Source organism: Nilaparvata lugens, chromosome 2 (assembly GCF_014356525.2).
Source record: "Nilaparvata lugens isolate BPH chromosome 2, ASM1435652v1, whole genome shotgun sequence".
Taxonomy (NCBI): Eukaryota; Metazoa; Arthropoda; class Insecta; order Hemiptera; family Delphacidae; genus Nilaparvata; species Nilaparvata lugens.
In genome coordinates, this window is record NC_052505.1 from 64,789,347 (window position 1) to 64,801,890 (window position 12,544).

At 33.3% G+C, this 12,544-nt stretch overlaps 1 protein-coding gene across 4 annotated transcripts in view; it reads left to right on the forward strand.

Moving 5' to 3' along the window:
- Positions 1-12,544, forward strand: part of LOC111047722 (serum factor response D) — a 282,522-nt gene that overhangs the window by 115,992 nt on the left and 153,986 nt on the right. For 2 of the 4 annotated variants that reach the window (XM_039422462.1, XM_039422464.1), the window contains exon 1: positions 6,049-6,392. The exons of the other annotated variants lie outside the window; for them this stretch is intronic. The gene's annotated coding sequence lies outside the window, so the exon portion shown is untranslated. Of the gene's footprint in view, positions 1-6,048; positions 6,393-12,544 lie in introns of those variants that run through there. 4 annotated transcript variants of the gene reach the window in all.

Consider the following 12,544-nt stretch of genomic DNA (forward strand, 5'->3'; position numbering starts at 1 on the left):
TGTATGGAAATACTTATTTAAAGGATATAAATTCGTTAACGAGAAACGTATTACATTGTCATTTTTATTATAATTATTGTTTTCCATCACACTTCTTTAAGGTTTTGGACTGGCTAATTAATTCACATTCTATGTCTTATCAATTATTGTGGTTGAAGGTGAAGAGAATAGCTGGTGCTACTGTCTTAGCTGAGGGATAATTTTAGCTAAGGGTAATCTTACGTAACTCCAAAAAGACAATACAGAGAATAGCTGGTGATACTGTTCTGATACCTGAGTAATAGTTCCAGATAGTAGATACTTTTTTCTGTCCCTCAGGAAAAAATTTGTGCGCATTATTTGTCACAACACCGTCTGTTATGGGAGCCGAGAGACAAATGTAAACTAAGATGTGCACGTGAGAGTGGATCTTGGAGCAGCAAGACCCAGATAATATTTATTATATTCACACTTACAATCAAGACATCTTCTCCATAGATTGCTGAATAATCGCAGTACCGTACATAATCCTGTGCCAGGTACTGACGAGTGAAATTATAATTGTTTAACCGGTTTGGCGAAGCTTTTGAATCACCCTAATCAATTTTTCTTATCTATATAACATTTTCATTTTCAAAATTAATTTACCAGTCTTCGTCTTCATCCCAATATATCCAAAACCATTAGTTGACACTTCATTCAACATCATTTTCGAATTCATTCTTTTTTTTTGTAGATCTGAATTCCAACTAACCAACTATAAACTATTAGGACGTTGGTTTCAAAGAATAGTTTAGTTTTTCAGAAAACAATAGTACTCTGTAAAGGATAAAATTACTCATCAAGCTTCCTTCTTGAAAAGCTGTGGAATTCTATGGAGTTCACTCTGTTCCATTCTGAAGCCAAAAATTATTGTACAACTGTTATTATTTCATTTTAGACTTTTATCCTTTGTAGTGAATTTATATTCATGAGCAGTAATAAGTTTGTACTGATGGAATGATAAATATGGAATAAAATAAAAACATTCTCAAATATGACATTCGATTAGAAAAGGGAGGGTTCTAAATGCCAAAGGAGGCATGAGGGTGCCAGCTCAAGCTTATATTATAGTACAAGAATAGTTTCAGCAATATAGTACAATATCATATATGAGCATAGCAAATAATTATCAAATGAAATATTTATCATCACATGAACATAAACTAGCATTTATTGGATGCGTGGTCTATTCAATCCATTTTCACTTGAAAATAGCTTTGAACAGCAGTTTAAACTATAGTTGTGTTGTGTTAAAATAAAGGGTACTTTATAATTTTTATCATGTCTTAATAATTAGTAGTCATAAAAAGAAAATTGAATATGAGCCCACCATTATAAACAATACAATAATTAGAAAAAATATTCAGTGAGCCTAGTAGTAAAATTATTCAATACGACAAAACAATAGAATATGAAACTGATGTATAATTTTTCCCAGCTCAATGTATCAGCAAAACAATATGAATTTCCTTGTACCTACTGTATATAAAAAATAAGCACATATAAGGCAATTAACATGCAATCTCATTTGAATTTCAAATCTGGTTTCATTAAAAATTTGATGAAAGTTTTCTGTTAAATGATTCGAAGATCAATAATAATACAGTATGACAATGAAAACAAGCTAATAATAATATTAGTGACTCGTTTTTTGTTTCCGATATTTCCGTAGTTGGAAGATAGGAACTAATAATGTTTAACTTGGACTGGCAGGCAACCTTCAGTCGTGAACCTTTTGTTCGGCTAACACGCACTGTCTTATCGAAAAAAGTCCAAGTTGATTGTCAAGTTTAAATGGCGCGAATTCACTTTCCAGGAAAATTACCGCTTATCTGCTTCTTCATTAAAGTGGGCCAATGCTATAACTCGGACCATGGAAAGCTGTCATTGGTCCATTGCGCACCGTAACAACAAAGCATAACTCCATAAGGCCTCAATATGACTTTTAAATTATTGAAATAAACGCGTCTAAAAAGTAAGAAGCGCATGACATTAATCTACACTAAGCTTATAAAATCGTTTCACTTCCTGCCAGCATCACACAAGTATCGGATTATTATCAAGGCTTAATGTCATTCTTGGTGCTGTAATGTCGCTTCATGCTATAATCTAGGCCAATGCTTTTCAGGTTGTAAAGTTTGTATTCGATTCAAAAGATATTGAGTGTCTTAGAAATGCCGTTAAATTTAATTTACATTGGCAATATATAATACAGTATCTCATCGTTATAATCATCATTACAACTCTGTATTAGGCTACTGAAATTATCTATGTTGAGACAACTAAAATCAAAATTATTCTTAAACATTAAGGCAATATGTGTCTCATCATCGCAATCAAAGTTGAAAGTCAGAGTCGAATCAAGTTGATTCTTAAATCTCTCTTGGATTATGGATCTCCTATGGATAGTAAAATTTTACAATAACAACACTCCAACACAGATACTCTTCAACACAGTATCTCGTGATATCGATCTCTTCAATCCGTCTTTGAATGCCTTTATTAAATCATGCTCTATAATACTTGAATATTAGTTCTTTTGTCAATGTTTAACTTCAAGCACTCTCTCTCCTCTCTTCTTCTGCTATCTATCTATAAATATATGTCTTTACATTTGGCGTTCATAGCCTGTTTTGGATGGTGCAGGGAATTGGGAATTTTTTATAATGTATTTTTACTAATTAATTATGGTTAGTGACTCACTAATGGAATTGCATGTATTCGTCCAATTGCATCTGCATCAATTGAAATGTTCAAAATTGTAACTCTTCACTTTCTAAGATGACATGAGAAAGATTTTGTCTCATTCGGCCTTTGCAGTCTGTTGTTGTACCTACTGTCTTTACATAGTTGTGAACTGTAACATTCAGAATTTCCCCTCCCTGTGCCATCCTGTATTGGCATAACATCCAATCTGCAACGGAACCAATGCCAAGAAAACCAATGAACGAATCAAATTACGTTACGATGATCTCATTTCAACAACAGGATCGCAACTGCTTAGTCTCAGAAGTTTCAATATTCAACAAGGATAAAATATTGCATATTATTTTGTAGTCAGTTCTATGATAAAGAGCATAAAGTTATTTGATTTCCATATGAGTCTTGGTTAAAATTTTATAAAGCCGCTCTACAGCTTCAGGTTATGCACTACGAACGTCACATTCTAAAGAATTACATTATTCATATTTCCTCTACAGTTGGCTTTCGGTTTTCCTGTTCATCTAAACTTCTATAATGTAATATATTTCTTCATATGAAGTTCTACATTATCAAAAATTCAACTTAAATATGATTTTAACGACTGTATGTGGAGTGAAAGATGGTTATTCTATTATGAAATATGCAACAGAACCCTATAGGAAAAAGAGATATAGGTAGACATCGGAAAAGCTGGCAATAAAATATGAGCGATGGATAACTTATTTAATGATCATTTAATTTAAGAATACTGCACTATAATAGATAGATTTAATATACTGTTGTGAGTCGGAACAGGCAAGAGCCTAAACCTTGAATTAAAGAAGGAGAAGGATAGACAACACAAATAAAAAACAGAAAGTTTTAGTCCAGTCAAATGGTCGTTTTTCAGGAAACAGCCCCGAAAGAATTTTTCTCGACAGTTCTATATGTATTTTGGGACGCTGAATTCGAATCTGAAATTTGCTGACACGCCAGAGGTGGCTTCACCCCCAAAACCCCCTAAAACTTCGGACTTTTTTAATTTCTCCATTTAATCTCGAAAACTTCCAGTTTTTGGAGAAAAATCATTCTCTACAAAATTGAGGATAATGAAATTTCCAATAAAATGAGTGGTAGCGGCTACCATTTTTGGTTCCGGAGCTACAAATTTTCAAAAAAAGGGTATTTTTTAATAGGTTTTCAAAATTATGCAAACCTACTACGTCTACCCTATTCAACTTGGATATTTTTCTAGTACAGATAGAAACCCATACATAACGTGAAAGAATAGTCAATTCTAAACAGGTCTCCTTAGGAATTTTCGAATTTATTAGTGGTGGGAGGGGGAAAATACCCAAAAATAGAAAATCATGTCCTACAGCCAAAATACAAATTTTTCATTATAATACCTTTTCAAGGACTTCCTAACAAAAAAATACATATTTCGGCTGAAATAATCTCATGAGGGGTTTTTCTATGAGAATCATCCGTTAGAAACATTTAATTTCAGTATTCCCTAGTGGGGGTGTACGTCACAAAGATAGGTCGAGAATCAAAAGTTTAAAAACTTATAACTTTTGATAAAATGATCAGATTTCCTCGTACTACAGCTCATTCTTTTCAGCTCATCAAGGCGGTTGAAAATCATGTATCATAACTGGAATTTGATGGAAAATAAAATTTCTCCTACAGTGTATTTTAGCCCATATTTGGATATACTGAAAAATGACCAATTTCTATATTCAAAACTGTGTATCTCGGTAACTCGAAATGATAAAAAATGGTACTTGGTCTTGATTTGAAGAACAGAATCTCCTCTTTCTCCTCTTGAGGTGAATGAATTTTGTAAAAATATGATCGTGAGGTGAGCTACGTTTGTTTCAAAAAATCAAGAAATTTGCAATATTTTCCTCATTTTCACAGTCTCGACAGTTTTTCGATAATAAACAGTTATGCAAGATGTATTTAAGGCAACATAGCCTATAGAACATGTAATTCTCTTTCATTTGAGACTAATCGCAAGTTTCTATAATGTATCTCACTCGTTTTAGATACTCTTGAATAACAGTAATAACACAGAAAAAATGAGAAAATGAAAATAATCATTTTTTCAATTGGCTTTTGAACGGTATTGAAGTCAGGAAAACCATTTATGGGAGCGAAAAGAAGAGACAATTCTCTACAACCTTGACTACTTTTTCTTTTTTTTATCTAAAGTATTTCACAAGATAAGCAACTTTAAATAATATGCAAGACTGTGAAAATTATTAACGTATCACAAATTTTTAGCATAATCAAAGTTGCGTATCTTGTGAAATACTTCAGATAAAAATCCAAGAACGGTTAGAATCCTCCGCTACCACTCAATTTATTGGAAATTTTATTATCTTTATCTTAATGTGATTTTTCTCCAAAATTTTAGGGGTTTTGGGGATGAAGCCGCCCTCTGGCGTGTCAGAAAATTTTAGATTCGAATTCAGCAGCTCAAAATACATATAGGACCGTCGAGAAAAATTCTTTTGGGGTTGTTACCTGAAAATCGACCATTTGACTGGACTATTTGAATAGTTTATAGTTAATAGACTATTTGAATAGTTCTGTCGAATAAGATGCTACCAACCAATGGTTGTTAACTGCTGCCAGAAGTATTCCATGGTTGCTAAATTGAGTGTCTGTTTGTTTTGTGTCATCACATTACTCACACACTAGTGGAAAGCTTGAGGAAATCATCCTTTGAAAAATTTGGAATATAGCTTTTGAATAGATATTTGCTTGCAGTATCTGATAAGAGAAATGCCTAGTGTGCATAATATAGTAGACCAAATAGAATGCATGTTACGGAATCTACAGAAAGTTTATCGAAAGACAATTTAGTAGCACAGAAGATCTCACAAATAAGAATTTCAAAAAAATCATATTCGCCTCTACTCATGCAGTTTTGACAGTCCTGTTTTCATTATTAAAAATTAAGAAGCTTGAAACCTTGGTCTCGCGAAATGCAATCCACGCACCTGGTCTTGTAGAATACCAAGTAGTGAGCTGGCAGAACTCTTTTTCTGGAGATTTTCGAAAACATCACATCTCCATGACAATGGTCCACATGTGTGCAGACAGCGCGGAATACGTAATGAACTGTGTGATTTGTGATAGGAATTTGACGGCAGATGGTTGCGTTGCTCTGGTGGCTCTCCGGAGCTCACTCTTATCTTGTCTGGGGCTCTTCGGCTTTGGCTCCACTACAGACTACTCTCATCTTCTCTGGCCGTAAGTTCAACCGGAAAGATATTGGCAATATTAGCAAGGTGAGATGTTGTTGGCAGGGGGTTGGGTAAGGTTCCTCTCATCTCATGTTGGCGTAGGACAGCGTGTTAGTTCGGTACATTGCCGCCAGGTGGCGCTGAGCAAAGTCAGGTTATCTTCGGCGAAGTACAGTGAGTGAAGCGCCGCCAACAACAAACTCAAGTTAGTTGCGCGCAATGTAGTGTCGGCAGAGTTGTTTACCTGTGTGCATTATAATCGTTGTAAATAAACTGTAGCACTGTGACATCTGTGTGTATTTGTGTGTGATGTTAAGAGTGACAGTGTATTCTTCAGATTATTGCCGCACTTCTATTTCTCGATTGGTTCCCGTTTGTTGTGCTGATAATGGATACTGTCGTCTGCATCGTCTAATAAAACACACATCAACGGTCAGTCTCAATATCTTATCACTACTTGTTGATATGTCTCCCACTCGCATGCTGGCACAGTGGCAGTTCCTATAGAATTTTAACATGGTTTTGAATCTTCAAAGAAGTTTACAAATGAATTCAAGTCACCTTCCTCAACTTATGATTGATGGCATTATTAGATCCACATCTCATTAGAAGGTATTTCTCTATTTAGAAGATACCACAGGAATCTTACTTGTAACATTGGTAAGTATCAAATCTCAAAATAACAATTGGTTTAAATATTGTTCCCTCACATAATATTATTCGTATGCGTGTGTAAATATATTACACATTTTTAGAAGTTTCTTTAACTTCCACAGAATTACAAGAACATTTTCCTTACCACAAGTATTGAATTTCCAAATTAAAGTACAGATAGATTCAAGTCTCCTCCTATAACATATTATTGGTATATATATTCTATAAAGAATATATATATTTGGATGGTATCGGTATTTCAAAGGTCCCTCAATCATTGTTACAAGAATCTTCTTATACCTTTTCTTATCCTTCCTATTGGTAGAGAATTAGTGGGGAGGATATTTTTAATATTCTTTCCGAAGAATAGACATTGATATGTCCAAAGCTCTGCCAATTTATGTAGATGCATAACAATATAACTATCTATAGTTATTATATTACAAATTGCTTTTTCATATCATATACAGTTCAATAATTATTTTCTTAGTCTATATTATGTAAATTCATCTATAATTTTGCTGTATTGTAAGCTATTGTATATAAGTGTATAAGCCAGTATATTTTGTAATCTACATAAATAAAGTACTCAATCAATCAATCAATCTATTTCTATCTGGAAGGAATCAAGGGAAGTATCGATGTCTACAAGTATCTACTAAATTTTAAGTAGATGATTTTCCATGCCTCCACGTTCTCTGTGCGTCAAGCTTTTACGGATAATAGAAAATAGACTTGCATATAAAGAGAATGACTGAAAATAATGAAACTTTATTTGTATAATTCCCTGTTTTGAAACTTGGGGATCTATTGGGATCTAACAAATCTCTGATTCCAGTAGGGGTAAATCAATTGATTATTGTGCTCTTCATCATAATATTCTCACATCCCTTTCAAGTCACTGTGACGCTCATCAATATAAAACACTCCACTCTACTCTTCAGAAAATAAGGAAAGTATTTCGAAATGCTAAAAAAACTGAACTCTCACTACTTGACACACATTTGGAATCTGTAAATCACAGATAACTGATAATTATGTTGTGACTATACGTTTTTCAAAGATTCATCTTCTCCATTGTTACACTGAATTAATTGAATTTCTTTGTTTTGCTTCAATAAATTTACATTTCTTGTTCCCTTATCAATGAATGCAGCATTCAAACCACCTCATTGCAAAAATTTCCAAACATTTTATAGTTTGAACACTTTGGATGGATCATATTGACTCTCATTCTCATATAACCATTTGAGCATAGTACTTCCTTCATCTTCCTTGTTAAAATTAATGTTTTGGTTACAACTCGATCATTATGATATGCTTAACTTGAAGCCTGTCGTCCCTTCAAGTGTTATAGAAATCAAGATATCATACCTTCTGCTCAGAAAAAAAATGATTTGTTAGAGGGTAAAAGAAAAAACTAGCACGCAACCTCATTAGATAAATGTGCCATTGATGAACATACACTGAACATATATGATGAATTCTCACTACATGAATCGCAAATGTATGAAACAAGAGATAGTACTATTCCATTGTTACGGATATCCACTGTAGATTGTGGTCTCTCTCATAGGTATCATCTATCCGCGAAGGCAAAAGTATTAGCTCTTCAGAACCGGTTCAAATAGCTTCACATTACTTGCAACCAAGTGCTATCTACTTATCTCCAGCTATTTCTCATGTGGTATTCCTGCATTCTTCAGTGAAGATACAAGTAATTCACGATCCAGAAGTGAATAATTATTTGAATCAGTTTCCTGTTTGAGGTTCGCATCCATTATCATAATGTTGGAATAAAAAATGTTCATCTTATTAGTGTCCTCACCTTCAAATGTCTGGAATCTTGATAAGTTGCCATTCATGTCTGACCAAATAGGTTCTGTCTAGGCTATATTGAGCATTACCAAAGTCACCACTTATTATGTGACTGTCTTGGAAAACATCATCCTGAATAAAAATGTTGAAATAAGTAAAGTTGCTCTTTGTTTTCATTGTTTGAACAAACGATACAGTTATCTTTTTTCTGTGTAGAAGAAATATGTGTTAATGTTTGGAAAGTGAATCTTTTTTGTTTTCATTCTTCTTTCTTTTCTTATTTAAGTTGACCTTACTTTATTTACTGGTATGCAAGTGATTTTTGAGAGAAACAGTTATCGAATCAGTTCAACTTCAGAGTTACTTCTAATCATTATTCAGATAATCAGGAACATATTGTGTAGTACATTTCTACTCTTTTGTCGCCAAGCGATATCCAGTAGTTTGCATTCAAGATCTAATCTTATGCCAGGAAAATCCATTCTGAACTCAAGTGGAAGACTTATCCTACATAACTATGGTATTATTCAATCCGAATACAGTTTATTCTCGAGTAATGAAGGAAAAATCTCCATTTTTTCTTTATCGAGATTCTAAACAAAAGTGTTTTTGTCATATGCTTGTTGTGCATTCCATTGTTAAAATATTTCGCGTTTCATGATATATTTCAATTCCTATGGATACTCTCTTGTTATTGAAATCAATTTTTGATTTGATGTGAATTCTAGTCAAAACTAGACCAGGAAGACGTTTCTTCAACCGAACTAAACAAAGTTTTTTCTGTTTCTTGACAGTTTTGAAAACCAATAAATACAATTTATTCTCTTCCGCAAACAGTATAAAATTGTTTTCTTTCAATGAAATCCTAATGCAAAACATGCAATGAACAAGCAATTTGTTTCGAAACGCCCCTCTCTGATTTTATTGGTGAATGCCAATTTAGAGTCACACGATATCTTCTAGGTCGACCAATCACGTGCGAGTAGCCATCAGCTGGTCAGTAAAAATCTACGCCCACAGCAGGCTCTCATTGTAAATGCATAAATTTACGTCATTTTATTCACCATTGGCATTGTAAACATCAGGAATTCACTTAGTTGGAATTAAAATTTTCTAAGAAATGAGATGAATAGTGATTAGTCATGAATGAACAAGTAGTTCAGAGAACAGTAGAATTCGCTACACTCACTAAAATCACTATTGACACACGCCCGCCTATTCACACACAAACACACATACAAATTGGATTTAGAGTATGCTGATATAAATGCAATAGGATCGGTGGTGGACGCTGAGAAATAGAAGTTCTTTATATTTTTGAGCTAGGATGCACGTTTAAAAAGATAAAAAATCTGAAACTTGAAATGTGGTTCTTGGGGGGGTTGGGGTAAATTATTGAATTACAAAAAATCAAAATCCTCAACATGTAATGCATGAAATAAGACCGCCTTCGAGCTCTGGAAAATAGAAGTTTCCTACACTTTTGAGCTAGGATGCACAGCTAGAAATCTGAAACTAGAAATTTGTGACTTTCGGAGGGGGGATTATTTAATTCTAAATTTTTGAAATTTTGAACATGTGATATATGAAATAAGACCACCTTGGAGCGCTGAAGAATAAAGGTCCTCTACACTTTTGAGCTCGGAAGCACGGTTTAAAAGATAAAAAATCTGAAACTTGAATTAGGGACTTGGAAAAAAAAATCGAAATGCAAAAATAAGAAAATTTTCAACATGTGATACATGAAATAATACCGCTTTGAAGAGCTGAGAAGAATGAGCCCAATTTGAATCTGATCTGATAAAGTATTGAAAAGTTAGGTTGACTTTTAGGGTAAAATTTCTGAATAAAGGGCCGCCATCTTGAAACGGGAATGAATTTAAAAATTTTGAATACATACGTTTCTGCGCCTTGTTTCAAATTACTTGTATACCAAAGTTTATCCAAATCGGACCATAACTGCGACTGTAACTGCGGTACAAACAAACATACAAACGCCGATTGACTTGAAACATAGAATTCGCTTCGTTCATTCAATTATTTTATCACATTATTTTCAAATAAGTACCTGATATTGATCATTTTTATATTTGTATCATCAATATTACAACTGTTCGGTAACAATTAGCTTATTTCTACAAATTATCTTGGAAATTGCAGCTAAATTACATATGTTACATTTTTTAAACATAAAACTCCATCATTCATTGGTACAGTAAATTGACAATGACAAGCCTATCGGAGGAGTCATCATGATGACTCCTTTTTGTCATGGATACAAACTTTGAACTGAATTGAAATTTTTTATGCTGGATTATGCTTGGGAAACTCTGGTCAGGGTCTTCAATAATAAATTAATTGTATGCTGGAAATTATAATATCCAATTATTCAAAAGTCAAAATTTTCCTCTCAAATAGCAACAATATTGATCTAGGATTATGCATTATTTTATCAAAATTCTCAGTGGAACATGTAACACAGTAATTGTTGAATAAAAGTAACGAAAGTACTACTGTAACAAACATTCAAAGTTGAAACTTTATGCTGAAATCATTGCTTGGAGAGTTTGAATTTGGATTTGTGATTATTGAACTAGAAGCAGTCATAAAGAGAATCAAAAGTACAATTTAGAAACCACAATAATTTCAGATATTTCCACATACACATTTCAAATTCACTAAAATAAATCATGAATCCAGCTAGTTGCTAGTCACATTATTCTAACCCAATCTTGATAATCTTCTAGTGTTTGAAAAATTTATCATGAATCTGAAATGCTGTGGATCTACGATTGACCATGCATGTTATAATTCTCATCATTGTCTCAGTGCTCCAGCCTTTCAACTTTTTTCACGTTATCTTCTTTCAGTAAAAATTAGTTGAAATTCTGATTCAATTCTTTACCCAAGAGTCCCAATTACTAGTGAATGATGTTGCTCATCAGTTCATATTAGTTTATGGTGTTGACAAACGACAGTATTCACAACTATATGGACTGGACTGGAATGGACTACTGAACTAATGGAATGGACTTGGGTCGGGGGTGGATGTGTTTTCCAATAGTCAATCAAGTTTCAAACACAAAGTGACTTTGCTTTTGAGACAAAATCAAAACAATTGAAAATGAGAATGCACAGAATTCCTACACTTATACATTGTTATAGCCCCCTAATTCTCCCTCAATTGTCATAGTTTATCATTAGCATTTATCATCATCATCTTCTTCATCTTCTCATTCTTGCTTGTTATCATCTCTCCATCACCATTTCATGTCTTTTCTCAACTTTTCTTTCACTCATCTCTACTTTTCAATATCATTTATAATTTTTTTTTCAAGTAGTTTTTCTAATGTTAGTTCAGTGAATTTTTTCTCTGTATACGAATTGTACTTGTCTTATTGAGATGTTAAGGGGGCATATTTGGGTTTTTACCTGTTGCTCCCATTGTGGAATAAATAAGTATATTTTCAATGATCAAAGTGGATGTGTGGTTGTTAAGATCAGTTTATTATTTGATCATGGTAAACACGATCTTAAAATCGTAATGGAAGGAGTCATTATTCATCACAGTAGTTTCTCACCACCTATTAGTCAATTGATTGATTTATAGCTTGTTTCACGAGTGTTTTCCACCTGTATCAACAAGCTGTAAGTGGCGTCTAAATTATTTTTCTCATCCACAAGACCTTGAGATTTGATAAAGCAAGCCTGAAAAGCTACCTTATTATTCTACTTTCTTGTATGAACTAACATACTCCCAAGTATATGATCATCAACAAGATAAAGTTTATGAAAATCCATTTAAAAAGTGGATTCAACATTAGGAACGTACATTAAATTTTAATCATGTACACAGTCAACAAGGAGATACATTGAAAATATAGATTGAGGAATTTGTATTTGAAAGATTCCAAAGAATTAGATTTATCCATAACAACTGTGCGAGATGGCATGGAACTTTTCCAAGCTGTTATTGACCGAGCGAAGTGAGGTCTAAGATTCAAGTCGACGGTTTGGCATTTCTCTTAATGTTTAAATGTTTATATGTTGCGCATTTACGGCGAACCGCGGAAATAGATTTTCATGAAATTTGACAGGTATGTTCCTTTTTT